This window comes from Triticum urartu, chromosome 3 (genome assembly GCF_003073215.2).
Source record: "Triticum urartu cultivar G1812 chromosome 3, Tu2.1, whole genome shotgun sequence".
Classification (NCBI taxonomy): domain Eukaryota; kingdom Viridiplantae; phylum Streptophyta; class Magnoliopsida; order Poales; family Poaceae; genus Triticum; species Triticum urartu.
The window spans coordinates 62,792,378-62,798,908 of NC_053024.1; positions in this window are offsets into that span (position 1 = coordinate 62,792,378).

The window sequence follows — 6,531 nt, forward strand, 5'->3', positions numbered from 1 at the left end:
TAGTCAAGTAGAGGCATACTAGGGATATTCTGTTTGTCTATGTATTCACACATGTACTAAGTTTTCGGTTAATACATTTCTAGCATGAATAATAAACATTTATCGTAATATAAGGAAATACAAATAACAACTTTATTATTGCCTCTAGGGCATATTTCTTTCATGAGGCGTGTAACCGTGGAGGGGGGCACCGCACACGGCCAAGAGAAGACCTTGTGTGTCTTTGGGGTATCCCCCTCCCACGTATATAAAGGGGGAGGAGAGGAGGCCGGACATAGGGGGGGGCGCGCAATAGGGGAGTCCAACTAGGATTCCCAATCCTAGTTGGAGTCTCCTTCCTTTCCAAGAGAGGTAGAGAGCGGGAAGGAGGGAGAGGGGTGAAGGAAAGAGGGGGCGCCGCCCCCTCCCTAGTCCAATTCGAACTGGCCATGGGCGCGCGGGGGGGGGGAGGGGGCTTCCTTGTTGCCTTGCTCTCCTTTCCACTAAGGCCCATGAAGGCCCATGAACTTCCTGGGGGGTCCGGTAACCCCCGGTACTCCGAAACTCATCCGAAACAACCCGAACCATTCCGGTGTCCAAATGTAACCTTCCAATATATGAATATTTACCTCTCAACCATTTTGAGACTCCTCATCATGTCCGTGATCTCATCCTGGACTCCAAAAAAACTTCGGTTATCAAATCACATAACTCATAATACAAATCGTCATCGAACGTTAAGCATGCCGACCCTACGGGTTCAAGAACTATGTAGACATGACCGAGACACATCTCTGATCAATAACCAATAGCGGAACCTAGATGCTCATATTGGTTCCTACATATTTTACGAAGATCTTTATCGATCAATCCGCATAACAACATACGTTGCTCCCTTTGTCATCGGTATGTTACTTGCCCGAGATTCGATTGTCGGTGTCATCATACCTAGTTCAATCTCGTTACTGGCAAGTCTCTTTACTCGTTTCGTAATGCATCATCCCGCAACTAACTCATTAGTCACATTGCTTGCAAGGCTTACAGTGATGAGCATTACCGAGAGGGCCCAGAGATACCTCTCCGATACACGGAGTGACAAATCCTAATCTTGATCTATCCCAACTCAACAAACACCATCGGAGACACCTGTAGAGCATCTTTATAATCACCCACTTACGTTGTGATGTTTGATAGCATACAAGGTGTTCCTCTGGTATTCGGGAGTTGCATAATCTCATAGTCAGAGGAACATGTATAAGTCATGAAGAAAGCAATAGCAATAAAACTAAACAATCATTATGCTAAGCTAACGGATGGGTCTTGTCGATCACATCATTCTCTAATGATGTGATCCCGTTCACCAAATGACAACACATGTCTATGGTCAGGAAACTTAACCATGTTTGATTAATGAGCTAGGCAAGTAGAGGCATACTAGGGACACTCAGTTTTGTCTATGTATTCACACATGTACTAAGTTTTCGGTTAATACAATTCTAGCATGAATAATAAACATTTATCATGATATAAGGAAATATAAATAACAACTTTATTTTTGCCTCTAGGGCATATTTCCTTCATCTCAGCGGCGAGACGGTCGGCTTCGGTCTGAGACATGGTGTTGACGAAAACGACGCGGATGTAGAGGAAGTAGCTGATCGGAGGCGAGCAGTCGCGTAGTCGCTTCCCAAAAACCTATTTACCCCTCGCCCGTACAGGAACTGGAGGGGCGGGGTTTCTGAGACCTGCTCTCCCGTCGACCATGCACGAGACGGACGGGATGGAGTCACCGGCGGCAGCAACAACAAAGGAACGACGGTGGGCAGTGCGCGTGGAGCAGATGTGATCTGTTCATGGCGGTTATGGTTAGGAGACACCTGATGACCCACAAGTGTAGGGGATCTATCATATTCCTTTCGATAAGTAAGAGTGTCTAACCCAACGAGGAGCAGAAGGAAATGATAAGCGGTTTTCAGCAAGGTATTCTCTGCAAGCACTGAAATTATAGGTAATAGATAGTTTTGTGATAAGATAATTTGTAACAAGCAACAAGTAACAAAATTAAATAAAGTGCAGCAAGGTGGCCCAATCCTTTTTGTAGAAAAGGACAAGCCTGGACAAACTCTTACATAGAAGAAAGCGCTCCCGAGGACACATGGGAATTATCGTCAAGCTAGTTTTCATCATGTTCATATGATTCGCATTTGGTACTTTGATAATTTGATATGTGTGTGGACCGGTGCTTGGGTGCTGTCCTTACTTGGAAAAGCATCCCACTTATGATTAACCCCCATTGCAAGCATCCGCAACTACAACATAAGTATTAAGGTAAACCTAACCATAGCATGAAACATATGGATCCAAATCAGCCCCTTACAAAGCAACGCATAAACTAGGGTTTAAGCTTCTGTCACTCTAGCAACCCATCATCTACTTATTACTTCCCAATGCCTTCCTCTAGGCCCAAATAATGGTGAAGTGTCATGTAGTCAACGTTCACATAACACCACTAGAGGAGAGACAACATACATCTCATCAAAATATCAAACAAATACCAAATTCACATGACTACTAATAGCAAGACTTCTCCCATGTCCTCAGGAACAAACGTAACTACTCACAAAGCATATTCATGTTCATAATCAGAGGGGTATTAATGTGCATATAGGATCTGAACATATGATCTTTCACCAAGTGAACCAACTAGCATCAACTACAAGGAGTAATCAACACTACTAGCAACCCACAGGTACCAATCCCAGACTTAGAGACAAGAATGGGATACAAGAGATGAACTAGGGTTTGAGAGGAGATGGTGCTGGTGAAGATGTTGATGGAGATTGGCCCCCTCCCGATGAGAGGAGCATTGGTGATGACGATGGCGATGATTTCCCCCTCCCGGAGGGAAGTGTCCCCGGCAGAACAGCTCGTGGCGGCGGAGTCTCGTCCTGAAAGCTTGCTTATGATTTTTTTCCTCAACGAAAGACTCCATATAGCATAAGATGGGCATAGGAGGGCCACCAGGGGGCCCACGAGGCAGGGGGCGCGCCCAGGGGGGTAGGGCGCGCCCCCCACCCTCGTGGCTGCTACCTCTTGAGCACCGCGTTGGTTTTCCCTTAAAGAGGAAAGGGTGATGCAGCAGAGCAGCGTAAGTATTTCCCTCAGTTTTTGAGAACCAAGGTATCAATCCAGTAGGAGGCCACGCACGAGTCCCTCGCACCTACACAAACAAATAAACTCGTCGCAACCAATGCGATAAAGGGGTTGTCAATCCCTTCACGGTCACCTACGAGAGTGAGATCTGATAGATATGATAAGATAATGTTTTTGGTATTTTTATGATAAAGAGAAATAAAGATGCAAGTAAAATAAATGGCAAAGGAAATAACAAAGTATTGGAAGATTAATATGATGGAAAATAGACCCGGGGCCATAGGTTTCACTAGAGGCTTCTCTCGAGAGCATAAATATTACGGTGGGTGAACAAATTACTGTTGAGCAATTGACAGAATTGAGCATAGTTATGAGAATATCTAGGTATGATCATGTATATAGGCATCACGTCTGAGACAACTAGACCGACTCCTGCCTGCATCTACTACTATTACTCCACACATCGACCGCTATCCAGCATGCATCTAGAGTATTAAGTTCAAGAGAATAGAGTAACGATTTAAACAAGATGAAATGATGTAGAGGGATAAACTCATGCAATATGATATAAACCCCATCTTGTTATCCTCAATGGCAACAATACAATACGTGCCTTGCTGCCCCTACTGTCACTGGGAAAGGACACCGCAAGACTGAACTGAGAGCTAAGCACTTCTCCCATTGCAAGAAAGATCAATCTAGTAGGCCAAACCAAACTGATAATTCAAAGAGATATGCAAAGATAACCAATCATACATAAAAGAATTCAGAGAATATTCAAATATTGTTCATAGATAAACTTGATCATAAACCCACAATTCATCGGTCTCAACAAACACACCGCAAAAGAAGATTACATCGAATAGATCTCCACAAGAGAGGGGGAGAACTTTGTATTGAGATCCAAAAAGAGAGAAGAAGCCATCTAGCTAATAACTATGGACCCATAGGTCTGAAGTAAACTACTCACACTTCATCGGAGAGGCTATGGTGTTGATGTAGAAGCCCTCCGTGATCCGATACCCCCTCCGGTGGAGCTCCGGAAAAGGCCCCAAGATGGGATCTCGTGGATACAGAAAGTTATGGTGGTGGAATTAGGGTTTTTGGCTCCGTATCTGGTAGTTTGGGGGTACGTAGGTATATATAGGAGGAAGGAGTACGTCGGTGGAGCAACATGGGCCCCACGAGGGTGGAGGGCGCGCCTAGGGGGGTAGACACGCCCCCTACCTCATGCCTTCCTGGTTGATTGCTTGATGTAGGGTCCAAGTCCTCTGAAAATCACGTTCCCGAAGGTTTCATTCCGTTTGGACTCCGTTTGATATTCTTTTTCTGCGAAACTCTGAAATAGGCAAAAAAACAGCAATTCTGGGTTGGGCCTCTGGTTAATAGGTTAGTCCCAAAAATAATATAAAAGTGTATAATAAAGCCCAATAATGTCCAAAACAAGATATAATATAGCATGGAACAATAAAAAATTATAGATACGTTGGAGACGTATCAAGCATCCCCAAGCTTAATTCCTGCTCGTCCTCGAGTAGGTAAATGATAAAAACAGAATTTTTGATGTGGAATGCTACTATAATTTCAATGTAATTCTCTTAATTGTGGTATGAATATTCAGATCCGAAAGATTCAAGACAAAAGTTCAATATTGACACAGAAATAATAATACTTTGAGCATACTAACTAAGCAATTATGTTTCTTCAAAATAGCATGGCCAAAGAAAGTTATCCCTACAAAATCATATAGTCTGGCTATGCTCCATCTTCACCACATAAAGTATTTAAATCATGCACAACCCCGATGACAAGCCAAGCAATTGTTCCATACTTTTGGTGTTCTCAAACTTTTTCAATCTTCACGCAATACATGAGCGTGAGCCATGGACATAGCACTATGTAGAATAGAATGGTGGTTGTGGAGAAGACAAAAAGGGAGAAGATAGTCTCACAGGGTATGGAGATGCCCATTAATAGATATCAATGTGAGTGAGTAGGGATTGCCATGCAACGGATGCACTAGAGCTATAAGTATATGAAAGCTCAACAAAAAGAACTAAGTGGGTGTGCATCCAACTTGCTTGCTCACGAAGACCTAGGGCATTTTGAGGAAGCCCATCATTGGAATATACAAGCCAAGTTCTATAATGAAAATTTTCCACTATTATATGAAAGTGATAACATAGGAGACTCTCTATCATGAAGATCATGGTGCTACTTTGAAGCACAAGTGTGGAAAAAGAAGGATAATAGTATTTCCCCTTTTTAATTATCTACTCTTTTTTGGCCTTCTTTTTTTTATTTGGCCTTTCTCTTTTTTTGGGACAATACTCTATGAATGATGATCATCACACTTCTATTTATTTACAACTCAATGATTACAACTCGATACTAGAACAAAGTAAGACTCTATATGAATGCCTCCGGCGGTATATCGGGATAGCAATGATGCATGAGTGACTTATATGAAAGAATTATGAACGGTGGCTTTGCCACAACTAAAATGTCAACTACATGATCATGCGAAGAAATATGACAATGATGGAGCGTGTCATAGTAAATGGAACGGTGGAAAGTTGCATGGCAATATATCTCGGAATGGCTATGGAAATGCCATGATAGGTAGGTATGGTGGCTGTTTTGAGGAAGGTATATGGTGGGTGTATGATACCCGTGAAAGGTGCGCGGTATTAGAGAGGCTAACAATGGTGGAAGGGTGAGAGTGCGTATAATCCATGGACTCAAGATTAGTCATAAAGAACTCACATACTTATTGCAAAAATCTATTAGTTATCGAAGCAAAGTACTACGCGCATGCTCCTAGGGGGATAGATTGGTAGGAAAAGACCATCGCTCGTCCCCGACCGCCACTCATAAGGAGGACAATCAATAAATACATCATGCTCCGACTTCTTAACATAACGGTTCACCATATGTGCATGCTACGGGAATCACAAACTTCAACGCAAGCATTTCTCAAATTCAAAACTACTCAACTAGCATGACTCTAATGTCACCATCTCCATATCTCAAAACAATTATCAAGTTTCAAACTTCTCATAGTATTCAACACACTCATAAGAAAATTTTATTATTAATCTTGAATGACTAACATAATTACAGCAAATTACCATGCTGTTTTGTAGGACTCCCAAAATAATCTAAGTGAAGCATGAGAGAACAATGGTTTCTATAAAACAAATCTACCAACGTGCTCTAAAAGATATAAGTGAAGCACTAGAGCAAAAACTATATAACTCAAAAGATATAAGTGAAGCACATAGAGTATTCTAACAATTTCCGAATCATGAGTCTCTCTCAAAAAGGTGTGTGCAGCAATGATGATTGTGGAAAACTAACAAATAGAGAGTCAAATAATACAATACGCTCCAAGCAAAA